At 40.3% G+C, this 27,516-nt stretch overlaps 2 protein-coding genes across 13 annotated transcripts in view; one reads left to right on the plus strand and one right to left on the minus strand.

Moving 5' to 3' along the window:
• LOC133545263 (BMP/retinoic acid-inducible neural-specific protein 3-like) overlaps positions 1-27,516 on the minus strand; it is a 1,164,151-nt gene that overhangs the window by 815,920 nt on the left and 320,715 nt on the right. The gene's annotated exons all lie outside the window — the stretch shown is intronic.
• Positions 1-27,516, plus strand: part of LOC133545095 (F-box-like/WD repeat-containing protein TBL1XR1) — a 108,079-nt gene that overhangs the window by 444 nt on the left and 80,119 nt on the right. For 3 of the 9 annotated variants that reach the window (XM_061890435.1, XM_061890434.1, XM_061890440.1), the window contains exon 2: positions 12,055-12,122. The gene's annotated coding sequence lies outside the window, so the exon portion shown is untranslated. Of the gene's footprint in view, positions 1-40; positions 182-525; positions 685-3,119; positions 3,178-12,054; positions 12,123-27,516 lie in introns of those variants that run through there. The other 6 variants (XM_061890436.1, XM_061890430.1, XM_061890438.1 and 3 more) reach the window with 6 other exon arrangements.

Consider the following 27,516-nt stretch of genomic DNA (forward strand, 5'->3'; position numbering starts at 1 on the left):
CCACAATGTCGAACGTCTGAAACCGTTGCAGGCTTCTTTACCGCCTGGCTTTAGCTTTAATATTATAACTCTAACGATTGATGTAACATTCGCCCCCCAAAAAAATAACACACATGACATGGTCTGGTTTGTACACGAGAACTGTCGAAGGCCTCGTCCATTTTGAGAGGTTTAAACCCAAGTAGGTACCAGATTATAGACACACTCTCAGTTGAGCGCGTTAGCATCTTTAGGCTAGGCTAGGCTAGGCTAGGCTAACCTAGCCGCTTGTGTTACGGCGCTTATTCTAATCCCATCGCAACATGAGCTAATCGTAACGTAATTCGGCGGGGACACGCGTGCAATCGCCAGGCGTGGGCCACACACCTCCGATTGTGCGGCTAACCGTGGACGACCCACGCCAGTTGTGCTACAATTGGAAACCGCCTTGTGCGGCGATCGCCACAATAACCAAACCCCAATGAGAGCATGACCTGTTTTTTTTAATGTAAACAAACGACACTTCTTGTTTATTTATCATTTTAGGAGTCGATGCGTATGATCTACATCAGTGGTTCTTAACCAGGGTTCGGTGAGTCGACCTCAGGGGTTCGGCGGAGATCAAAACACTCCCGACTCTTCGTGTAAATACAAACTTCTCCATGTTTGCAAGTTACAGATACGGCACAGCTGACTGATTTGCAGGTTTGTAATTTGTTGTGAGTTTATGCACTGTCTTAGTTTGGTTGTTTGAACAAGGTGATGTTCATGCACGGTTCATTTTGTGCACCAGTAAAATAAATATGGCCACCTTTTAGTATGGGGAACATATTCACCATTATTTAGTTGCTTATTAACATGCAAATTAGTAACATATTGGTTCTTAACTTAGGGGGCGGCATGGCGCTTAACTTGCACTTACAGATTTAGTGACAGTGGTTTTCTGAAGCCCATGTGGTGATATCCATTAGAGGTTGATGTCGGTTTTTGATACGGCGCCATTTGAGGGATCGTAGGTCACGGTCATTCAATGTTGGTTTCCGGCCATGCCGCTTACGAGGAGTGATTTCTCCAGATTCTCTGAACCTTTTGATGATATTATGGACCGTAGATGTTGAAATCCCTAAATTTCTTGCAATTGCACTTTGAGAAACGTTGTTCTTAAACTGTTTGACTATTTGCTCACGCAGTTGTGGACAAAGGGGTGTACCTCGCCCCATCCTTTCTTGTGAAAGACTGAGCATTTTTTGGGAAACTGTTTTTATACCCATACATGGCACCCACCTGTTCCCTATTAGCCTGCACACCTGTGGGATGTTCCAAATAAGTGCTTGATGAGCATTCTGCAGTTATTATGTGGGCCTACCGAGGATGTCGTAGTGGTTTGTGTTGTGGTTTGTTACAGATACGGCAACAGCTGACTGATTTGCAGGTGTGTAATTTGTTGTGAGTTTATGCACTGTCTTAGTTTTGTTGTTTGAACAAGATTGATGTTCATGCACGGTTGATTTTGTCCACCGGTAAAATAAGTATGGCCACCCTTTAGTTTGGGGAACATATTCAACATCAATTAGTTGCTAATTAACATGCAAATTAGTAACATATTGGTTCTTAACTTGCACTTACAGATGTAGCGACAAACTGTATTTAGTGACAGTGGTTTTCTGAAGCCCATGTGGTGATATCCATTAGAGGTTGATGTCGGTTTTTGATACGGCGCCATCTGAGGGATCGTAGGTCACGGTCATTCAATGTTGGTTTCCGGCCATGCCGCTTACGAGGAGTGATTTCTCCAGATTCTCTGAACCTTTTGATGATATTATGGACCGTAGATGTTGAAATCCCTAAATTTCTCGCAATTGCACTTTGAGAAACGTTGTTCTTAAACTGTTTGACTATTTGCTCACGCAGTTGTGGACAAAGGGGTGTACCTCGCCTCATCCTTTCTTGTGAAAGACTGCGCATTTTTTGGGAAACTGTTTTTATACCCATACATGGCACCCACCTGTTCCCTATTAGCCTGCACACCTGTGGGATGTTCCAAATAAGTGCTTGATGAGCATTCTGCAGTTATTATGTGGGCCTACCGAGGATGTCGTAGTGGTTTGTGTTGTGGTTTGTTACAGATACGGCAACACCTGACTGATTTGCAGGTGTGTAATTTGTTGTGAGTTTATGCACTGTCTTAGTTTTGTTGTTTGAACAAGATTGATGTTCATGCACGGTTGATTTTGTCCACCGGTAAAATAAGTATGGCCACCCTTTAGTTTGGGGAACATATTCAACATCAATTAGTTGCTAATTAACATGCAAATTAGTAACATATTGGTTCTTAACTTGCACTTACAGATGTAGCGACAAACTGTATTTAGTGACATTGGTTTTCTGTCGCCCATGTGGTGATATCCATTAGAGGTTGATGTCGGTTTTTTATACAGCGCAATCTGAGGGACCGTAGGTCACGGTCATTCAATGTTGGTTTCCGGCCATGCCGCTTACGTGGAGTGATTTCTCCAGATTCTCTGAACCTTTTGATGATATTATGGACCGTAGATGTTGAAATCCCTAAATTTCTTGCAATTGCACTTTGAGAAACGTTGTTCTTAAACTGTTTGACTATTTGCTCACACAGTTGTGGACAAAGGGGTGTACCTCGCCTCATCCTTTCTTGTGAAAGACTGAGCATTTTTTGGGAAGCTGTTTTTATACCCATACATGGCATCCACCTGTTCCCAATTAGCCTGCACACCTGTGGGATGTTCCAAATAAGTGTTTGATGAGAATTCTGTAGTTATTTGCGAAAATATGTTGTCTTTGTAGCATATTCAACTGATATGGGTTGAAAATGATTTGCAAATCCTTTTATTCCGTTTATATTTACATCTAACACAATTTCCCCACTCATATGGAAATGGTTTTTGTATGTATATATATATATATATATATATATATATATATATATATATATATATATATATATATATATATAATAAAATCGGGATGATATAGCCTCTTGTGTTTTTTCATATATTTATATATATATATATATATATATATATATATATATATACACAGTGGGGCAAATTTAGTCAGACTCTCCCACTTAAAATGATGACAGAGGTCTGTAATTTTCATCATAGGTACACTTCAACTGTGAGAGACATGTTACAGATACGGCAACAGCTGACTGATTTGCAGGTGTGTAATTTGTTGTGAGTTTATGCACTGTCTTAGTTTTGTTTTTTGAACAAGGTGATGTTCATGCACGATTGATTTTGTGCACCAGTAAAATAAATATGGCCACCCTTTAGTATGGGGAACATATTCACCATTAATTAGTTGCTTATTAACATGCAAATTAGTAACATATTGGTTCTTAACTTAGGGGGCAGCATGACGTAGTGTGTAGAGCGGCCATGCCAGAAACCTGAGGGTTGCAGGTTCGCTTCCCACCCATTGACATCCAAATTGCTGCCGTTGTGTCCTTGGGCAGGACACTTCACCCTTGCCGCTCACACTGGTGAATGAATGATGAATGAATGATTGGTGGTAGTCGGAGGGGCCGTAGGCGCAAACTGGCAGCCACGCTTCCGTCAGTCTACCCCAGGGCAGCTGTGGCTACAAATGTAGCTTACCACCACCAGGTGTGAATGAATGATGGGTTCCCACTTCTCTGTGAGCATCTAACAATAGAAAAGCGCAATATAAATATAATCCATTCTTATTATTAACTAGTCATTAAGTACTAATTAATGCCTTGTTCGGCATGGCCTTATTATAACCCTAACCCTTTAATCCTGACCCTAAGCCTAATCAAATAACTAACATATTCTATTACTTAGAATATGTTACCCTAGTGTCCAAATATCTCAAAATTACGTCTTTGTTACTTAGACTATGTTCCCCTATACTAAAGTGTTACCAAAAACAAACAACTTTGTCTTGAATTTGACAAAAAAACATTTTATTTTTCACTAAAGAAGGGTTCGGTTAATGCGCATATGAAACTGGTGGGGTTCAGTGCCTCCAACAAGGTTAAGAACCACTGATCTAGATTAACAACAAGCGTTTTGGAATTCCCGTGCATCCACTACGTCTGAATGCAACACTATGGAACGATGACAGCACTTGTGATTGTTTCCTTGATACACAATGGAGCAGCATACATTAGTAGCAAATGTAGCGGGAGGCGAAGTGCACTAAACAGCGTGCCGGTGTTGTACCGAAATCTGTTACCCATCGGAATTTGTAACTCCAGGGGGCGATGTTCCGATGGCGTTTGTTTGATGGTTAAACGGCAAGGCCAAAGAGGAGGAGAAGAAGAACGCTTGCGTAAATGGCGTAAACTATCCTGAAATTATGACAACTGACGTTTCATTCAATGATAGCTTTTAATCCGGAAAATGTATGCGTGTGAGAGAATATCAACAACTGATACAATGGACTCATACTATAAAGAAAGTAAGTCATTGATTTCAAGAACCTGTGTAATTTATTAATGCTGAAATTCTGACAACTGACGTTTCAGCATTAAGGATAATTTACGCCATTTACGCAAGCGTTCTTCTTCTCTTCTTTGGCCTTGCCGTTTAACCATCAAACAAACGCCTTAAGGATAGTTTACGCCATTTACGCAAGCGTTCTTCTTCTCCTCTTTGGCCTTGCAGTTTAACCATCAAACAAACGCCTTAAGGATAGTTTACGCCATTTACGCAAGCGTTCTTCTTCTCTTCTTTGGCCTTGCCGTTTAACCATTAAACAAACGCCTTAAGGATAGTTTACGCCATTTACGCAAGCGTTCTTCTTCTCTTCTTTGGCCTTGCCGTTTAACCATCAAACAAACGTCTTAAGGATAATTTACGCCATTTACGCAAGCGTTCTTCTTCTCCTCTTTGGCCTTGCCGTTTAACCATCAAACAAACGCCTTAAAGATAGTTTACGCCATTTACGCAAGCGTTCTTCTTCTCCTCCTCTTTAGCGTTGCCGTTTAACCATCAAACAAACGCCTTAAGGATAGTTTACACCATTTACGCAAGCGTTCTTTTCCTCTTTGGCCTGGCCGTTTAACCATCAAACAAACGCCTTAAGGATAGTTTAAGCCATTTACGCAAGCGTTCTTCTTCTTCTCCTCCTCTTTGGCCTTGCCGTTTAACCATCAAACAAACGCCTTAAAGATAGTTTACGCCATTTACGCAAGCTTTCTTCTTCTCCTCTTCTTTGGCCTTGCCGTTTAACCATCAAACAAACGCCTTAAGGATAGTTTACACCATTTACGCAAGCGTTCTTCTTCTCCTCTTTGGCCTTGCCGTTTAACCATCGAACAAACACCTTAATGATAATTTACGCAAGCGTTCTTCTCCTCCTCTTTGGCCTTGCCGTTTAACCATAAAACAAACGCCTTAAAGATAGTTTACGCCATTTACGCAAGCGTTCTTCTTCTGTTCTACTTTGGCCTTGCCGTTTAACCATCAAACAAACGCCTTAAAGATAGTTTACGCCATTTACGCAAGCGTTCTTCTTCTCTTCTTTGGCCTTGCCGTTTAACCATCAAACAAACGCCTTAAGGATAGTTTACGCCATTTACGCAAGCGTTCTTCTTCTCCTCTTTAGCCTTGCCGTTTATCCATCAAACGCCTTAAGAATAGTTTACGCCATTTACGCAAGCGTTCTTCTCCTCTTTGGCCTTGCCGTTTAACCATTAAACAAACGCCTTAAGGATAGTTTACGCAAGCGTTCTTCTTCTCCTCTTTGGCCTTGCCGTTTAACCATCAAACAAACGCCTTAAGGATAGTTTACGCCATTTACGCAAGCGTTCTTCTCCTCCTCCTCTTTGGCCTTGCCGTTTAACCATCAAACAAACGCCTTAAGGATAGTTTACACCATTTACGCAAGCGTTCTTCTTCTCCTCTTTGGCCTTGCCGTTTAACCATCAAACAAACACCTTAATGATAATTTACGCAAGCGTTCTTCTCCTCCTCTTTGGTCTTGCCGTTTAACCATAAAACAAACGCCTTAAAGATAGTTTACGCCATTTACGCAAGCGTTCTTCTTCTGTTCTACTTTGGCCTTGCCGTTTAACCATCAAACAAACGCCTTAAAGATAGTTTACGCCATTTACGCAAGCGTTCTTCTTCTCTTCTTTGGCCTTGCCGTTTAACCATCAAACAAACGCCTTAAGGATAGTTTACGCCATTTACGCAAGCGTTCTTCTTCTCCTCTTTAGCCTTGCCGTTTATCCATCAAACGCCTTAAGAATAGTTTACGCCATTTACGCAAGCGTTCTTCTCCTCTTTGGCCTTGCCGTTTAACCATTAAACAAACGCCTTAAGGATAGTTTACGCAAGCGTTCTTCTTCTCCTCTTTGGCCTTGCCGTTTAACCATCAAACAAACGCCTTAAGGATAGTTTACGCCATTTACGCAAGCGTTCTTCTCCTCCTCCTCTTTGGCCTTGCCGTTTAACCATCAAACAAACGCCTTAAGGATAGTTTACGCCATTTACGCAAGCGTTCTTCTTCTCCTCTTTAGCCTTGCCGTTTAACCATTAAACAAACGCCTTAAGGATAGTTTACGCAAGCGTTCTTCTTCTCCTCTTTGGCCTTGCCGTTTAACCATCAAACAAACGCCTTAAGGATAGTTTACGCCATTTACGCAAGCGTTCTTCTTCTCCTCTTTGGTCTTGCCGTTTAACCATCAAACAAACACCTTAATGATAATTTACGCAAGCGTTCTTCTCCTCCTCTTTGGCCTTGCCATTTAACCATCAAACAAACGCCTTAAGGATAGTTTACGCAAGCGTTCTTCTTCTCCTCTTTGGCCTTGCCGTTTAACCATCAAACAAACGCCTTAAGGATAGTTTACGCAAGCGTTCTTCTTCTCCTCTTTGGCCTCGCCGTTTAACCATCAAACAAACGCCTTAAGTATAGTTTACGCCATTTACGCAAGCGTTCTTCTTCTCCTCTTTAGCCTTGCCGTTTAACCATTAAACAAACGCCTTAAGGATAGTTTACGCAAGCGTTCTTCTTCTCCTCTTTGGCCTTGCCGTTTAACCATCAAACAAACGCCTTAAGGATAGTTTACGCCATTTACGCAAGCGTTCTTCTCCTACTCTTTGGCCTTGCCGTTTAACCATCAAACAAACGCCTTAAGGATAGTTTACGCCATTTACGCAAGCGTTCTTCTTCTCTTTGGTCTTGCCGTTTAACCATCAAACAAACACCTTAATGATAATTTACGCAAGCTTTCTTCTCCTCCTCTTTGGCCTTGCCGTTTAACAATCAAACAAACGCCTTAAGGATAGTTTAAGCCATTTACGCAAGCGTTCTTCTTCTTCTCCTCCTCTTTGGCCTTGCCGTTTAACCATCAAACAAACGCCTTAAAGATAGTTTACGCCATTTACGTAAGCGTTCTTCTTCTCCTCTTCTTTGGCCTTGCCGTTTAACCATCAAACAAACGCCTTAAGGATAGTTTACGCCATTTACGCAAGCGTTCTTCTTCTCCTCTTTGGTCTTGCCGTTTAACCATCAAACAAACGCCTTAATGATAATGTACGCAAGCGTTCTTCTCCTCCTCTTTGGCCTTGCCGTTTAACCATCAAACAAACGCCTTAAGGATAGTTTACGCCATTTACGCAAGCGTTCTTCTTCTCCTCTTTGGCCTTGCCGTTTAACCATCAAACAAACGCCATGGGAACATCGCCCCCTGGAGTTACAAATTCCGATGGGTAACAGATTTCGGTACAACACCGGTCAAGACTGTATTTTGTTCCCATCCGCAGCCGGTGGGGGATTGGCGGCGTATTTCCGTAAATCGGCTAACAAGCCGTGCTATCCTATTGATCTAGCAGCGCTAATTAGCATGTTGACATGCTGCTGTTGTACGCACGATACCAATTTGAGCAATTTTGTATAATGCACAATCTTTTTGCAAATTGCTTCCAACTTGTACCCGTGATCTTGTCCTTTCGGTCATAACCCAGAGCTCATGACCATAGGTGAGGATGGGTACGTAGATCGACCGGTAAATAAGTCGCTATTGTTGGATATTAATTTAAACCATAACCAATCAATATAGATCAATATCAAATAGATTTTGTCTCAAAGTAGGTGTACTGTCACGACCAGTCACATCATTTTGAGTTTTTTTGGTGTTTTAGTTCTTGTCTTGCGCTCCTATTTTAGTGGCTTTTCCTGTTTTGTCGGTACGTTCCTGTGGCAGGTTCATGTCTTCCTTAGAGCGCTATTCCCCGCACCTGCTTTGTTTTAGCAATCAAGAATATTTCTGTTGTTGCATGTCATGTACGGGTGTACTTTGTGGACGCCGTCTCTGCTCCACACGCTGCAAGTCTTTGCTGTCGTCCAGCATTCTGTTTTTGTTTACTTTGTAGCCAGTCCAGTTTTAGTTTCGTTCTGCATAGCCATCTTAGCTTTAATGCCTTTTTTTAGAGGCACTCACCTGTTTTTTAATTTTTGGTTGAAGCATTAGATACCTTTTTTACCTGCATGCTGCCTCCTGCTGCCTCACGACAAACCATTATTGTTTCACACGACGTGTTGTCGACCTCTACAAAGCAATTCGCTACCGGCTGCCACCTACTAATATTGAGTAGAATAACATGGTTACTCTGCCAAACTCTAGACACTCAACAACAGCACATTATTGGTAGATTATATATACTGGTTTGCGAAAAATATTTTTAACCCAAATATGCTGTCATTACCAATATCTGTTACAGATATGAATGTCTCATTTTCTGTGCAGTCCATACACAAGCCTGTATATGTCCCACTTGTATCATCTGTTGTTATAGCATTTTCAATGAGTCTGGAATCGACTTTGTTTCCATGCTCTAAATTAGTCCGATTTCTCAAATAATCGGTCCCAAAAGAAGCATTCTGTTGGTGCGCTCCAGTTGTCGGATTTTCCGATTTGGAGTTTCAACTTGAGCGCCCCTCTAATTTCCGGCTCTGAAAGATGGAGCATACTCACCACCCTCGGAGTTTGTATAAAACAGGGGTCGGGAAACCTTTTTGGCTGAAATATTTTCAAATGTATTTCCCTTGAGAGCCATGTAATATTTTTTAACACTGAATACAACTAAATGCGTGCATTTTAAGTAAGACCGACAATTTTAAGTCTCTTATTCTTTCTAATATTGTTATTTCGAAGCTAACCCATGATAAATGAAATAGTTCTTACCATCAATGCGACTTTTTGAACAGGTGTGGAAGAAAACGGATGGATGGATTCAAATGCATGAGAATGTTTTATATTTAAACCATTATTTTTAACACTTGTGATTGATTACCAGCAAATTATTCATCACTTATCGTATTAAGCAGTGTCAGCTAAGATTTATCTGAACGCCAGATGCAGTCATCAAAAGAGCCACATCTGGCTCGGGGGCCATAGGTTCCCTACCCTTGGTTTAAAAGATGGCGGAATCGATTCAATTAAATTCAGGAACGATCTTAATTTTTTCAACAATGCGATGTGAAGCGATTCATTGAGTTGAAATCAATTCAGTAATTTTTCAACAGTGTTATCTGTTATTAACACCTCTGATTAGTTATGGTCGCAGTTAATCAGCCATATACGACGTATTGTTGTACGTTTATTTGGTAACGTCACTGTAGCGCAGGGGTAGTGAACCTATGGCTCGCGAGCCAGATGTGGCTCTTTTGATGACTGCATCTGGCTCTCGGATAAATCTGAGCTGACATTGCTTAACACAAGTGTAATTAATAATTCCACTTGTCATTACAGTGTTAAAAATAATGTTCAAAATATAAAACATTCTCATGCATTTTTAATCCATCCATCCGGTTTCTACCACACCTGTTCAAGAATTTGCGTTAATGGTAAGAAGTTATTTATTTATTATTGGTTAGTGTGGAGCTGGCCCTCCTGGGGGTTCTTCAGACAATATTGTTTTATTTTTCAATAAGTCTCTCAGTTGCTTTCCAGCATTTGTATTTTTCTCTTTCGTTCTCGCTCGCGCTCTGGCTCCAGCACCAACCCCGTCTCTCTTCCTGGCTGCTGCTAATAACAGAGCGACAGGTGATTAGATAACAAGGCCCGGGTGGTCCATCTACCCACCTGTCGCTGATTTCGAGGCCGGTCCTGGCACACCCCAGTTTGCTGCAGGCCACGCCCCCTCCACAGTTATCTTAAGAATAACAATGTTATTACAAAGAATGAGAGACCTATTATACTCAAGAAATGTCGGTCTTACTTAAAAATGCACGTGTTTAGTTGTGTTCAGTGTTAAGAAAAAATATTATATGGCTCTTACGGAAATACATTTTAAAATATTTGACTTTTTGGCTCTCTCAGCCAAAAAGGTTCCCGACCCCTGTTGTAGCGTAAACTACATCTATTTTATGTGGTATATACGGCGTGTGTAAAGTAAAGGTTGCAGAAAAACTTAGCATATTTTCCCGTAAGTTGTTCATGTTCAGACAAGAAAAGCGCAAAAACGGCTTTCGTTGTTTCGATATCTGACATCGTGACGTGAACACTCACAACTCGGCTGTGAAGTCACATCCAGCGCCAACTTCGAACTTATGAAGTAACTGGAACGCGGCAAAGATCCGTGTACGTCGCGGTCATCTGTTTTTCCTTTGGAAGGGAAAAATTATTTGACGTAAAAATAGTTCTTGTTTTTTTTTCGTTTGATAGTAAAAGGTGAACCGGACTGTTACCCAAATTTGTTATTGTGAATAAAATGGGAATTAAAAAGAGTGGAAAACTCTTTTCTCTATTCCGCGTTCAATGTTCAGTGTCTCCTCAGTACCTTTGTCTGTGACTGATCGGGGACAACTGATGAAGAACGGTGTCATAACAAGTTTGTCGCTGTCAAGATTTTCCTTCCGTTTTTATATTATCCATAGACATGGAAAGTGACACATTTATTTGGTTCTCCATCGAGCGGGCAAAAGTGTATGTACATTGCGGTGTTTGGGCACGAACGAGCGGTCTTCTGCTTCATACTTAAAACTCCTTCCATCAATCCACAGATTATTGATTGAACTTTGAGACATTCGAAAATTTCCTTTCCAGTCTTTCCAGTCCGCATCCAATCCAGCAATTCCGTGACCTTTTTGGTGCTAGTGTCATGTTTTCAGCGCACTCTGAGATACTTTTTTTAATGCTGTTTGCTATTTAACGTCAACATAGTAATTAGAGACGTAATATAAGTGGCAATATTACGGCGGACATCAGGTAAAACAAAAAATAATATGTTGATTTGCCGCAAATATGCCTTGTTTTGGTGTAAAGTCATGGGTCAACCGGAAAAACAATACAATAATCTGTACTTGCACAATATGTCCATCATGTCCTCATGTGTAATGTTTAAATTATTTTCCAATTTTTTCGGACTACAATGTGCTATAATGTTATATTTATGTGTGTATATATATTCATAGGCATGCATATATGCATCTGTGTGGATATATATACATATACATAGATACATCTCTCATCTCTATCCTTTTTTTTTACTATTTATATTACCATATTGTATATGCACCTTAGGAGGATCTGCTCCAATTTCGTTGTTCTTTGAACCTGTTCATTGCAATAATGACCATTCAACTCTATTCTACATTTAAGGAAATAAGTGCCCCCAATGTACGGAAGGGATACAGTGTATGGCCCATAATTGCATTAAGGAATGTGCATAGACACTGCAATTTCATATGTAGGTGTGAAAATACAAATAACCAAACTATTTGAGAAATCAGACTAATTTAGTGCATGGAAACATAGTCAATGTCGACAAATGTTATTGTTTGGGCCTTTTCAGCCTCCGACGCGTCCTTGCTAAAGTGTCCATTTGAGAGCAAGTCATTGTGTTAGTTCTGTCAGAAGTACTCTGTGTTCCGACATCTGACCCGGACTTGCACACTTCTCACTTGAACTACACTTTAAACATATTAACGTGGGGCTTAGATGGCTGCAGGTAGTCTGGTCGCTGCCTAAGAAGCGCACTTCACGACCAAGTGTCGTATTTTTCAGGAATATGAATGTTTTTACCATGCGTTTGTTGACTGACAACTATTTTTGTGTCTCAGGGGTTGAGTGAGCATTCTTGAGGGCAACAGAGCGATGATGCCCACCTAAAGATATCTTGATCACATGGGTAAGATCTTTTACTTCTGTTATACCCTAATGTGCTATTTATTTGTCAGAAGTGACGTTTGGATGTGTTTAGTGCTGGTCATCAATTTGCACCTGCCAACTTGGCCTGAGCCGCCGATACATTTTACTGGACGATATATTGTCCCACTAAGGGTGGAACTACCGTATTTCCTTGAATTACCGCCGGGGCGCTAATTAATTCAAAACCTCTTCTCACTCCTGCGCTTATCAAAGGCATGCGGTAAAAGTAAGCATGCGCTAATTATTTTAAAATCCCTTCTCACTCCAGCACTTACCAAAGGTATGCAGTAAAAAAATGAGTGTGATGTTAGCTTGGACCTTAAATTCTACTGAATAGCTCTTAAAGGGGGCGGTATAGCCCGGTTGGTAGAGTGGCCGTGCCAGCAATTTGAGGGTTGCAGGTTCGATTCCCGCTTCCGCCATCCTAGTCACTGCCGTTGTGTCCTTGGGCAAGACACTTTACCCACCTGCTCCCAGTGCCACCCACACTGGTTTAAATGTAACCTAGATATTGGGTGTCACTATGTAAAGCGCTTTGAGTCACTAGAGAAAAGCGCTATATAAACATAATTCACTTCACTTCACTTAAAGGCCTACTGAAATGAGATTTTCTTATTTAAACGGGGATCGCAGGTCCATTCTATGTGTCATACTTAGGGGTGTAACGGTACACAAAAATTTCGGTTCGGTACGTACCTCGGTTCAGAGGTCACGGTTCGGTTCATTTTCGGTACAGTAAGATAACAACAAAATATACATTTTTTGGTTATTTATTTACCAAATTTGTAAACAATGGCATAACATACATATATACACACAGGGTCCATTGCCAGGGTTAATACACACATAACAAATATAAAATAAAAACTAAATAAGATAAGGCTCAGAATGGTTTCTTAACACAACCTTTCTACATATAAAGTGCTTTTTTTGATTGATTGATTGATTGATTGATTGATGGAGACTTTTATTAGTAGATTGCACAGTTCAGAACATATTCCGTACAATTGACCACTAAATGCTAACACCCCAATAAGTTTTTCACCTTGTTTCAGTCGGGGTCCACGTTCATCAACACTGCCCGCCGTTTTTTTTTTTGACATTTTCCATAAATATTGATGTTAAAGGTTTCTTTTTTTGTGAAGAAATGTTTAGAATGAAGTTGATGAATCCAGATGGATCTCTATTACAATCCCCAAAGAGGGCACTTTAAGTTGATGATTACTTCTATGTGTAGAAATCTTTAATTTGAATTGAATCACTTGTTTATTTTTCAACAAGTTTTTAGTTATTTTTATATCTTTCTTTCCAAATAGATAAAGAAAGACAACTGTTATACAATTTAATAACTCAGAAACGGATGACATAGTGCTGTATTTTACTTCTTTATCTCTTTTTTTCAACCAAAAATGCTTTGCTCTGATTAGGGGGTACTTAAATTAAAAAATTTTTCACAGGGGGTACATCACTGAAAAAAGGTTGAGAACCACTGTGTTATGAGAGTAGCGCGCGTGTGTGTGTGTGTGTGTGTGTGTGTGTGTGTGTGTGGCCCTTTATAATGGGACAGCATGTGACGTCATAGTGGGCAAGCGAACCTGGTGAGGGAGCGTAGCGTGAGTGCGGGGAGTGCCTAGTGTTTTGTTGGATTGGCTGTGTGCAAGACCTTAATAAAGCCACGATTTGCAATTAATTGCCGGACTCTTCATTTACCCTGGAGTCCGGAACTGTGACCCACTGCCGTGTAGAGTGAAGGGTTGTGCGCACAAGGGAGACACTATGGGAGCCGTAAGCAGGAAAGGTGCAACACATGCTTGACGTGTTGTCAGAAGCAGCTGCTGAACAATCTTGGCAAACCTCTGTCCTCCATTGTTGTATCACGCAGCCAAAGTGTTCCCAAACGGGAGATCTTAACGTGGCAGCTCTGGCTTTTACATGTTGTCCTAGCCTGCTAGCATGTCTACTCCTTCGGTACACCTCTGAACCGAAACCAACGTACCGAAACGGTTCAATACAAATACACGTACCGTTACACCCCTAGTCATACTTGATCATTTCGCGATATTGCCATATTTTTGCTGAAAGGATTTAGTAGAGAACATCCACGATAAAGTTTGCAACTTTCGGTAGCTAACAGAAAAGCCCTGCCTTTACCGGAAGTCGCAGACGATGACGTCACATATTGATGGCTCCTCACATATTCACATTGTTTTTAATGGGAGCCTCCAACAAAAACAGCTGTTCGGACCGAGAAAACGACAATTTCCCCATTAATTTGAGCGAGGATGAAAAATTCGTGTTTGAGGATATTGATAGCGACGGACTAGGAAAAAAAAAACGCGATTGCATTGGGACGAATTCAGATGTTTTCAGAGACATATATTAGGATAATTCTGGGAAATCCCTTATTTTTCTATTGTGTTGCTAGTGTTTTAGTGAGTTTAACAGTACCTGATAGTCGGAGGTGTGTGTCCACGGGTGTCTTGACGCCAATGTCTCAGGGAAGTCGACGGCAGCTTTATGGACGGCACAAGCTTAGCTTTATTCCGGTAAGAAGCGACTTTTTACCACAATTTTCTCACCGAAACACATTCGGTCAGGATCCATGTTCGCTTGACCGCTGTGATCCATAGTCAAGTTTCACGTCCGGGAATTTTAAGCAAGGAATCACAGTGTGTTTGTGTGGCTAAAGGCTAAAGCTTCCCAACTCCATCTTTCTACTTTAACTTCTCCAATATTAATTGAACAAATTGCAAAAGATTCAGCAACACAGAGCTCCAAAATACTGTGTAATTATGCCGTTAAAGCAGATGACTTTTAGCTGTGTGTGTGTGCAGCGCTCATATTTCCTAACAGCCTGTGACGTCACGCGTACACGTCATCATTACGCGACGTTTTCAAGAAGAAACTCCCGGGAAATAAAAAATTGCAATTAAGTAAACTAAAAAGGCCGTATTGGCATGTGTTGCAATGTTAGTATTTCATCATTGATACATAAACTATCAGACTGCGTGTTGGGTAGTAGTGGGTTTCAGTAGGCCTTTAATCTTCTTCTCTTTATGCGATTTCAAATTACCGGTATTGAAATCAGCCTCCTCCATTTTGAAAATGATGACAGGGGAAGTGTCACTCGTGATATCACGAGTTTGACCAGGCGCTAATACTGAGCATGCGCTAATTATTTTGGGAAGCGAGTTTGACCCGGCAGTAATTCAAGGCAGGCACATACTATATGCCCTGTGGCAATTCAAGTAAATACGGTATTTGTTTTAAAGGGGAACATTATCACCAAACCTATGCAAGCGTCAATATATACCTTGATGTTGCAGAAAAAAGACCATGTATTTTTTTAACCGATTTCCGAACACTAAATGGGTGAATTTTGGCAAATTAAACGCCTTTCTGTTTATCGGTCTTTTAGCGATGACGTCAGAACGTGACGTCACCGAGGTGACACACCCGCCATTTTCATTTTCACATTACAAACACCGGGTCTCAGCTCTGTTATTTTACGTTTTTTCGACTATTTTTTGGACCCTTTGAGACATCATGCCTCGTCGGTGTGTTGTCGGAGGGTGTAACAACACTAACAGGGAGGGATTCAAGTTGCACCACTGGCAAAAAATCTGCCGCCAGACCCCCATTGAATGTGCCAGAGTGTCTGCACATTTTACCGGCGATGCTAAGGCAGACATGGCACAGAGATGTGTGGATAACCTGCAGATGCATTTGCAACGATGAAGTCAACGAAATCACAAAGGTGAGTTTTGTTGATGTTGTTGACTTATGTGCTAATCAGACATATTTGGTCACGGCATGACTGCCAGCTAATCAAAGATAACTTGCAATGCTAATCGATGCTAACATGCTATTTACGCTAGCTGTATGTACATTTGAAACTAGATACCCACTTTTAATGCGAAACAAACACTTACCAATCGACGGATTTAAGTTGCTCCAGTGTCACAAGATGCGAAGTCCTGATCGTTTGGTCTGCATATTTTACCGGCGATGCTAATAAGGCAGCCATGCTATGGGCCACTTCATTAGGTACACCCATGCTATGGCCGAATAGCGTCAATAGCTATTCGCGCAATAGCTTCAATTTCTGCTTCAATTTCGTTTTCGCTATCTGCCTCCATACTCCGACCATCTGTTTCAATACATGCGTAATCTGTTGAAACGCTTAAGCCGCTGAAATCCGAGTCTGAATCCGAGCTAATGTCGCTATATCTTGCTGTGGTAACCGCCATGTTGTTTGTATTGGCAGCCCTGTATGATGTCACAGGGAAATGGACAGTCTCATCGCAAATAGCGAAAATCAAGTACTTTAAAGCTTTTTTTAGGGATATTCCGGGAGGTGTAAAATTTTGAAAAAAACTTAGAAAAATAAAACAAGCCACTGGGAACTGATTATTGTTTTTAACCCTTTTGAAATTGTGATAATGTTCCCCTTTAACAACAATTTCATTTGATATTTGTGGTTGCTGATACGATTCAGGGCCGATATAATTTTTTTTTTTAGAACGATACAATTTGAAAGGATTGTCCGAGTCGAAATGGATACATCAACTTTTTAGCAAAAAAACAGCTCAGTGTGACTGAAATAAATAGTTGATACTGGACACTGCAGGGGAAGTTTTCTATATTCCTGTTATTTTGTGTAAAATAGTTATGTATAAATGATTTATGGATGTAAACAAAAATGAATGGCCAACGCGCATTCACATTGTATTTGAATAAAGTGCAACCAAATCTTTACGTTGAATTAACGAGGGGAAACATTTTCTGCTCACATTTTCAACATTTAAGCCATTTTCAATAAAAGTACAATAACCAATATGTTAAAAGTAGATTTACCTGCTAAATAAAGTTGCCCGACCCGGCCATACAGTATCTGTTCTCCGCTCTGCCATCAATGACAGACAGTGTCCCAGGTGTGCGGAATCATCCCTGTTGATGGTGATTGCCCCTCACTTCCCAATTTCCATAGCCTCCTTCATTCGTCTCTTCTATTTATTTATTCCTCATGAAATAAATTCTCCTTGTGTTCCGTAAGTCGGTGCCTCATCGTAACTTGTTCTGCTGTCCCTTCTGGTGTGGTTGTTGCGGCTTTAAATGATCATGTTGCGGCGTTTGTATTTCTTGTGGTTTTAATCGTGCTGTAACTGAAAGTTGTTGTGTTGCTTGTCCCTTTCGGGGTCACGATGGGGCTGGAGCCTATCCCAGCTGCACTTGGGCAGAATGCCTCTCAATAAGAAGGTCCTGGGTTCGATTCCCAGGCTGAGGTTCTTTCTGTGTGGAATTTACATGTTCTCCCCGTGACTGCGTGGGTTCCCTCCGGGTACTCCGGCTTCCTCCCACCTCCAAAGACACGCCCCTGGGGATAGGTTGATTGGCAACACTAAATTGGTCCTAGTGTGTGAAAGTGAGTGTGAATGTTGTTTATCTGTGTGGGCCCCGTGGTGATGTGGCGACTTGACCAATTATTGATGTTGTCTTTTGGTGTTTGCGTTCGTTATGACCTTTCTCGAGCACCGTAGCTATCCACCATTTTTGTTTTGAGGATGTCACAGACTGGCAAATAGACTTGACATTTAACTTACCTAATTTTTTAAATTCAAAAATTCACACAAAGTTTGCCGTTCTTAACAAGTCCAATGTTTTCCTTTTTTCTGTATTGATTAAATAGATCAATTCCCTATAGGGCTGGGCGATATGGCCTTTTATTAATATTTCTATTTCTAAGCCATGTTACGATACACGATATATATCTCAATATTTTGCCTTATAGCCTTGAATGAACCCTTGACACATAAAGTCACAGCAGTACGATGATTCTATGTGTCTACATTAAAACATTCTTGTTCATACTGCATTAATATGTGCTCATTTTAAACTTTCATGCAGAGAAAAAAAACACAATTAAGTTCATTTACCAAAACTCTATTCATTAAACAATGTTTGTGCTACTGCTCAAGTCACGTCATTTCAAAACAGAAATTACAAGATTGTCAGAGACATTTTAAAACAAGCTATTAATGCACTTTTGTGCATGATGTCACTAAGATGACATATCAAAACCACACTAAAATAAAGTGCACTTTTTGTACAGAATGCAACTACAATAGTTTGAAAAAAATAAAGTGCACATTTGTGCATGATGTCATACAAGATATTTCAATAACTGTCAAATAAAAATGAGCTGCATAATAGGAAATCAAATAGTGTATGTCCTTTGCTATGTGGTAGGTTCCTGCGGACGTTATCTCCTTCTGTTGTTGACTATTTTTTTTCAGACGGTGTTGATCTGGAAATGGTTGCTTCGGCATTTTGTGGGTATTAGAGATGCACGGTTTGCGGTCTCGTCCGCGGATAAACCGCTGGTCGGGCGGGTGACATGACGAAAAAATTGATTTTAATTAGATTCGGGCGGGTGGCGGTTGAATCATCCGGAAATATTTGGGTTGGGGGTGCGGGGGTGTAAAATATATTCAGGATGTGTCACAGATACAAAGGATTCTGGGTATTTGTTGTGTTGCGTTTATGTTGTGTTACTGTGAGGATGTTGTCTCGAAATGTGTTTGTCAATCTTGTTTGGTGTGGCTTCACAGCGTGGCGCATATTAGTAAGTGTTAAAGTTGTTTATATCACAACCATAAGTGTACTCTGTATCACCCATTATGCCTTTCACTCTTGTACGTGTGATTACGGAAGCTGCACACAACATGTTGCCGGAGTAACAATCGGATTGTACATGTTGTTGAAGGTGTCAAAGGCAATGGCTTCACAGCACGCCCATATTCTTGTCATCAGGATGAACGAAAATTGGATAATCGCGAGAACGCTAGCGGCTCCAATTGTCTTCATTACTCTGTGAAACGGGTTTCAATAGCTCTGTGAGTGGTAAAGGTGGCTGACCTCTGATGTATTTCAGCGGGCGGCTGTGGTTCTGATAAAGTGTTTGTTCGGGTGGACGGCGGGTGGATGACGACTTTGGTGATGCTGTTGAGGATGATATAATTGCCTATCCGCGCATCTCTAGTGGGAATGGCACCAAACGTAGATGTTTACATGCGGAGTTTCAAGCACTCTTCATTCTCTACCGGGTGACATTTTCAAATAATACTACAAATTAGCAGTAGGTGCTGCTTTTTGTAACAACACTTTTGCCGCATACTTGTTCGACATCTTCCCGCTTGAAGCCAAACCACCGTGAAAAAAAGCCTGTAGTGTAATGCCCGCAGCCAAAAGCAACTGCGGGAGAAATTATACTCTAATATCACGATAGTCATTTTCTATATCGCACAGAGACAAACCTGCAATACATCGAGTATATTTGATTTATCGCCCAACTCTAATTCCCTATATAGTACAGTGTTTCCCACAGGTCAGGCATCTAATTGTGGGGGTGTGGTCGGGGATTGGGTTAGGGCGGCGGCGGCGATGACCAAGAAGATCGCGGAGTTCGAATATAATTACAACAATTTATGTACATATTTATATACATATTTATATAATATTTACATATTTATATAATCTGTAACTACAAGCTTCATTCACAGACAGAGTCCAATTGCTTTTATGAGCGGTCAAGCAAGTCAAAAGCCCCCCCCCCCAAATTTTTTTTAATTTTTAATTTTTTTTTAAATTTGTGACGGCCGTAATTCTTTCGTGGCGGGCCGCCACAAATGAATGTGTGGGAAACCCTGTAGTATAATTCGATCTATCGATATATTAATCAATTGTTACAACTCTGTCCCACAAATGATTGGCAATAAACTATATTATTTTCAGCATTATATTGTGAACAAATTAAGCACTAATTCAATCATTTGTAATAATAATGCAAGTAACCTTTTAAAATGATCAGGGCTGTCACATTTAATAAGTTAACTCATGTGACTAATTGCAAAAAATTATAGCTTTATTTACACCTCATCTGTCAAACTAATGGCCTGGGAGGCTGATATCACCCGTCACCTCATTTTATGTGGCTTGGATATAATATGTATCAATAAAGTACTTGACAGGAAAAAATACATGTACTGCATACAATTGCATATCTTTTAAACTTTATAAGTATTTAATAATGTAAATGTTATATTATCATACATGCCAAACTTTTTTGTGTTAAAATTAAAATAAATACGCAAATTGCTGCTTGCATTGTAATTTGAAATCAAGTTATCTAACTACATTTACACTGTTAAAATTACAAGATTGTGCAGTTAAAAACTGGCAGCTGACTGCCAAAATTTTACCCCAGAAAATTGTACTTCCATTTGCGGTAAATGCTGTAAAAAGCACTGTGAATATTATGGTAGTCATCTGGCGACTGGGCTGCCAGCAGACATTACAATTTTATTTTCACAGTGTACATAAGAAAACATAATATGCATGCGTAGGCAATTGTATATTAATAACTTGAAGCAAATCCATACATTTATGTTCATATATTATTCACTGTTACAGATGACCCTCTGAGGGTCCTCATAAGTCTGATGTGGCCCTCAATAAAAGAGCTAGACACCCTGGATGTTGTTGTGCATTTGTGTACAACTATTGGAGTCTTTTCTTTAGCAAATTTTAATTATGAAAGCAATGTGATTATTCGTGATTTGTCCACATTCTAAAATGTGAATAATTTGATTAAAAAAAAAAAAAAAATCATTGTTTCACAGCTCTAAAAATTATATGAACCTTTACTTCTCATTACTTTATTATTGTTCACCATTGTATTGTAATTGGAGGGCAAAATACTTTATCTGGAAAAAAAAAGTATTTAATAACTCTCTGTAAACTTAAATAGATATTGAACATCTTAAAATGTATTTTTTCCCATTTGGAAAAACAAGGTTGAGTGTTTTTTTGCTCCCATCAAGACATTCTCGCTCGTTCGGTCGTTTGCCCGTGTTGATCTACTCATATTGAAGCTGCGATATTACTACAATGGGAAATTTGGCTTTGTTACAATGTTTTTTCCTCTGCATTTTTGTTACTTTGCGGAACTTTTCATGAGTGAGTCATGAGTAGGAAAGCAATATCCGTGAATTCTGTGTGCGTAAGCTCGCCGCCCCACTCTCTGCCCACCGTGGCAAAGATGGTGGATGACTAAAAAGAGGACTCACCCCAAAGGGAATAAGCGGTAGAAAATGGATGCATGCATTTAGTTAAGTTCATTGTTAAATAAACGCGTTCAGGTGTTGAGAGCAATAATGCACAGAGTGAGACCTCTTTCTCCCTGTTTGAAGCCAGAGACAAAGAAAACAAACGTACACGGACATAGCAATTTATCGATGCCAGCAAAGTAATCAACTACATTTTGTATTTTTTTGTTCGATTATAGACTTATTGACTGTCTGCTCAGGCCTACTGACGACACATACTATAATAGACCATACATAACATGAGCGGAACCACCTACTGTATATTCATTGACATGTGATCTGCCACCATCTCTATTGTTTCCAGTGGAAACTTGACATTTGCATAGAAGGAAAGGTTGGCTGCAGCTGTCATGCGTGCACACAGGTGGGTTGCAGCCAGTGGGGTTGATGATGGTCACATTTGTAGTCTGTCCGAAAATAGTAACCACAGAAAAAGCTATTGGCAATTCATTTATTAAATGGCTGAACTAGGGCTGGGCGATATTGCCTTTTTTTAATACAGCAATATTTTTAGGCCATATCGCGATCTACGATAGATTTCTCTGTATTTTCCTTTAGCCTTGAATGAACACTGGATACATATAATCACAGCAGTATGGTGATTTTGTGTGTCTACATTAAAGGGGAACATTATCACAATTTCAAAAGGGTTAAAAACAATAAAAATCAGTTCCCAGTGGCCTGTTGTATTTTTTGAAGTTTTTTTCAAAATTTTACCGGTCCCCGAATATCCCTAAAAAAAGCTTTAAAGTGCTTGATTTTCGCTATTCGCGATGCGACTATCCATTTCCCTGTGACGTCATACAGTGCTGCCAATGTAAACAAACAACGGCGAATACCCCAGCAAGATATGGTGACATTAGCTCGGATTCAGACTCGGATTTCAGCGACTTAAGCGATTCAACAGATTACACATGTATTGAAACAGATGGTTGGAGTATGAAAGTATTGAAGAAGAAACTGAAGCTATTGAGCGAATAGCTATTGACGCTATTCATAGCCATAGCATGGCCGAATAGCTGCGTTAGCATCGCCGGTAAAATTTGCGGACCAAGCGATCAGGACTTTCGCATCTTGTGACACTGGAGCAACATAAATCCTTCAATTGGTAAGTGTTTTTTTCGCCTTAAATGTGGGTGGAAGGAAACGTAATATAGTTGCAAATGCATCTGCAGGTTATCCATAAATCTTTGTGCCATGTCTGCTTTAGCACCGCCGGTAGATAGCATGTTAGCATCGATTAGCGTAGCATGTTAGCATCGATTAACTGGCAGTCAACATCAACAAAACTCACCTTTGTGATTTAGTTGACTTTATAGTTGCAAATGCATCTGCAGGTTATCCATACATCTCTGTGCCATGTCTGCTTTAGCACCGCCGGTAAATAGCATGTTAGTGTCGATTAGCGTAGCATGTTAACATCGATTAGCGTAGCATGTTAGCATCGATTAACTGGCAGTCAACATCAACAAAACTCACCTTTGTGATTTAGTTGACTTTATAGTTGCAAATGCATCTGAAGGTTATCCATACATCTCTGTGCCATGTCTGCTTCAGCACTGCCGGTAAATAGCATGTTAGTGTCAATTAGCGTAGCATGTTAGCATCGATTAACTGGCAGTCAACATCAACAAAACTCACCTTTGTGATTTAGTTGACTTTATAGTTGCAAATGCATCTGCAGGTTATCCATACATCTCTGTGCCATGTCTGCTTTAGCACCGCCGGTAAAAAGCATGTTAGCGTTGATTAGTGTAGCATGTTAGCATCGGTTAGCTGGCAGTCACGCCGCAACCAAATATGTCTGATTAGCACATAAGTCAACATCAACAAAACTCACCTTTGTGATTTTGTTGAATTTATCGTTGCAAATACATCTGCAGGTTATCCATACATCTCTTTGCCATGTCTGTCATCGCCGGTAAAATGTGGAGACACTCTGGTACATTCAATGGGGGTCTGGCGGCAGACACTTTCGCATCTTGGGGCCAGTGGTGCAACTTGAATCCCTCCCTGTTAGTGTTGTTACACCCTCCGACAACACACCGACGAGGCATGATGTCTCCAAAGTTCCAAAAAATTGTCGAAAAACGGAAAATAACAGAGCTTAGACCCGGTGTTTGTAATGTGTTGAAAATGAAAATGGCGGCTGTATTACCTCGGCGACGTCACGTTCTGACGTCATCGCAAAAAGAGCGATGAACAGAAAGGCGTTTAATTCGCCAAAATTCACCCATTTAGAGTTCGGAAATCGGATTAAAAAAATACATGGTCTTTTTCTGCACCATCAAGGTATATATTGACGCTTACATAGGTCTGGTGATAATGTTCCCCTTTAAACATTCTTGTTCATACTGCACTAATATATACCACTTTTAAACTTTCATACAGAGAAGGAAATCACAAGTCAATTTACCAAAACTGTATTTCTTAAAGTTATTAGCAGGTGACTTTTCAAATGGTGCTACGTATTAGCAGTATTGCTTCTTTTGATAGCAACGCTTGTGCCCCACACATGACAAATTAAAGTTGTGCTATTCGACATAATCTCGCTTGAAGCCGAACCACCGCCAGACGATGGACCCCGTGCTGTTTTTCTTGGGAATTAATTCTTCCTTCATTTGTTACGAGATTCGCACCATCTTTCTCTGGCAACAACCCGCTAGCATCACATCTAACGTTAGCCACGCCGCTACCTCTCTGCAGGGAGAGGGCGTATACGTATGTGACCTATGACATGACAATATGTGACTTATGTAAGAATGTGCGCCTGCTTGTCTGTGAGAAGGGGACACAGGAAAGAGCGAGGAGAGCCTGTAGTGTAATGCCCGCAGCTAAAAACAACTGTGTGAGAACGTCTACTCGAATATTACGATATAGTCATTTTCTATATTGCACAGAAACAAACCTGCGATATATCGCGTATATCGATATATCGCCCAGCCCCAGGCTCAACTACCTGTTGTTTTCAGTTGCTTTGGTATTTTTCATTCATATTTTACTGCTTATAAAATGTATAGTTTTAACTACAAACCCTGTTTCCATATGGGTTGGGAAATTGTGTTAGATGTAAATAAAAACAGAATACAATGATTTGCAAATCCTTTTAACCCATATTCTAATGAATGTACTACAAAGACAAGATATTTGATGTTCAAATCATAAACTTTCTTTTTTTTTGCAAACAATAATTAAATTAGAATTTCATGGCTGCAACACGTGCCAAAGTAGTTGAGAAAGGACGTGTTCACCACTGTGTTACATCACATTTTCTTTTAACGACATTTAATAAATGTTTGGGAACTAAGGAAACTAATTGTTGAAGCTTTGAAAGTGAAATTCTTTCCTATTCTTGTTTTATGTAGAGCTTCAGTCGTTCAACAGTCCGGGGTCTCCGCTGTTATATTTTACGCTTCATAATGTGCCACACATTTTCAATGTGAGACAGGTCTGGACTGCAGGCGGGCCAGGAAACTTTTTTTGCGAAGCCACGCTGTTGTAACACGTGCTGAATGTGGCTTGGCATTGTCCTGCTGAAATAAGCAGGGGCGTCAATGAAAAAGACGGCGCTTAGATGGCAGCAAATGTTGTTCCAAAACCTGTATGTGCCTTTCAGCATTAATGGTGCCTTCACAGATGTGTAAGTTACCCATGCCTTGGGCACTATAATGCACCCCCCATACCATCACAGATGCTTTGATGACGAATATTTCCAAAAACCATTTGAAATGTGGACTCGTCAGACCACAGAACACTTTTCCACTTTGCATCAGTCCATCTTAGATGATCTCGGGCCCAGAGAAGCTGGCGGTGTTTCTGGATGTTGTTGATAAATAGCTTTTGCTTTGCATATTAGAGCTTTAACTTGCACTTACAGATGTAGCGACAGACTTTATTTAGTGACAGTGGGTTTCTGAAGTGTTCCTGAGCCCATGTAGAGATTGATGTCGGTTTTTGATACAGTACCGTCTGAGCGATCGAAGGTCGTGGTTGTATAATGTTGGTTTCCGTCCATGCTTCTTACGTGCAGTGATTTCTCCAAATTCTCTGAACCTTTTGATGACATTATGGACCGGAGATGTTGAAATCCCTAAATTTCTTGCAATTGCACTTTGAGAAACGTTGTTCTTAAACTGTTTGACTATTTGCTCACACAGTTTTGGACAAAGGGGCGTACCTCGCCCGATCCTTTCTTGTGAAAGACTGAGCATTTTTTGGGAAGCTGTTTTTAGACCCAATCATGGCACCCACCTGTTCCCAATTAGTCTGCACACCTGTGGGATGGTCCAAATAAGTGTTTGTTTATCAGTATTTATTGCCACCTTTCCAACTTCTTTGTCACGTGTTGCTGGCATCAAATTCTTAAGTTAATGGTTATTTGAACCAAAAAAAAATGTTTATCAGTTTGAACATCAAATATGTTGTCTTTGTAGCATATTCAACTGAATATGGGTTGAAAATTATTTGCAAATCATTGTATTCTGTTTATATTTACATGGAACACAATTTCCCAACTCATATGAAAACGGGGTTTGTAGTTTTAGCCAACGATGGACAGCCTAAAATCCATATTGCAACATCTGTTGCAGTGATAACCAGATATATTGTGCTATTCTATTTGTCATATGAATTTCAATAGAACCTTTTCTAAAAAAAATGAAAGTTGCGCCTCATTTTGGCTTTTGACACAACGGTAACATAAGACCTCATTTTGAGTTTTTGGACGTGGGCATTTAGTTGCTGTGTAGAGGTTCTCTCTGCTCTTACTAATCTGCTCGTTAACTTCCTGTTCATAGCTCGCCAACCTCTGAAGTCGATCTTTCCAGATCGATTTCTGTTAAAGTGTACTAAAGAATTACTTTTACATTGATTTTCTACTTTACATTTAAGTGAGCTTAAAGGCCTACTGAAATGAGATTTTCTTATTCAAACGGGGATAGCAGGTCTATTCTATGTGTCATACTTGATCATTTCACGATATTGCCATATTTTTGCTGAAAGGATTTAGTAGAGAACATCCACGATAAAGTTCGTAACTGGAGAAAAGCCCTGCTTCTACCGGAAGTCGCAGACAATGACGTCACACGTGTGGGGGCTCCTCACATATTCACATTGTTTTTAATGGGAGCCTCCAACAAAAAGTGCTATTCGGACCGAGAAAACGACAATTTCCCCATTAATTTGAGCGAGGATGAAAGATTCGTGTTTTAGAGACATTTACTAGGATCATTCTGGGAAATCCCTTATCTTTCTATTTTGTTGCTAGTGTTTTAGTGAGTTTAACAGTACCTGATAGTCGGAAGTGTACGTCCACGGCCGGGTGTTGACACGCAGTGTCTCGGGGAAGTCGACGGCAGCTGTACGGGAGGCGCAAGCTCAATTTTCTCACCGAAACCTGCTGGTTGACAATTGGTCTGGATCCATGTCCGCTGTGATCCATAGGAAAGTTTTAACTCCGGGAATTTTAAACAAGGAATCAACGTGTGTTTGTGTGGCTAAAGGCTAAAGTTTGCCAACTCCGTGTTTCTTCTTTGACTTCTCCAATATTAATTGAACAAATTGCAAAAGATTCAGCAACACAGTTCTCCAAAATACTGTGTAATTATGCCGTTAAAGCAGACGACATTTAGCTGTGTGTGTGCGTAGCGCTCATACTTCCTAAATACCCGTGACGTCTTGCGTACACGTCATTACACGACGTTTTCAAGACGAAACTCCCGGGAAATTAAAAATTGTAATTTAGTGAACTAAAAAGGCCGTATTGGCATGTGTTGCAATGTTAATATTTCATCATTGATATATAAACTATCAGACTGCGTGGTGGGTAGTAGTGGGTTTTAGTAGGCCTTTAAAGGTAGAGTTTAGTGATAGAGAAAATATATGATATACATTTGGTGGACAATTAGGGCTGCACCATTTTTAGAAAAAAAGGTAAACCTTTTTTTTGGACTATAAGATGCACTTGAAATCCTTTAATTTTCTCAAAAAATGACAATGAATTAGGTCTGGAAAATCATTAAAATGTTGATTTCGATTATGGCTTCTCACGATTAGAAAACATGATGATTAAATTTAAAAGTTAAAGTTCCACTGATAGTAAAACAAACTTGGTGTGGTGAAATTACCCTCTGCATTTGACCAGTCATCGCCTTGTTCCATCCCTTGGGAGGTGAGGGGAGCAGTGAGCAGCAGCGGTGGCTGCGCTCA

Source organism: Nerophis ophidion, linkage group LG28, assembly GCF_033978795.1.
Source record: "Nerophis ophidion isolate RoL-2023_Sa linkage group LG28, RoL_Noph_v1.0, whole genome shotgun sequence".
NCBI classification, from domain to species: domain Eukaryota; kingdom Metazoa; phylum Chordata; class Actinopteri; order Syngnathiformes; family Syngnathidae; genus Nerophis; species Nerophis ophidion.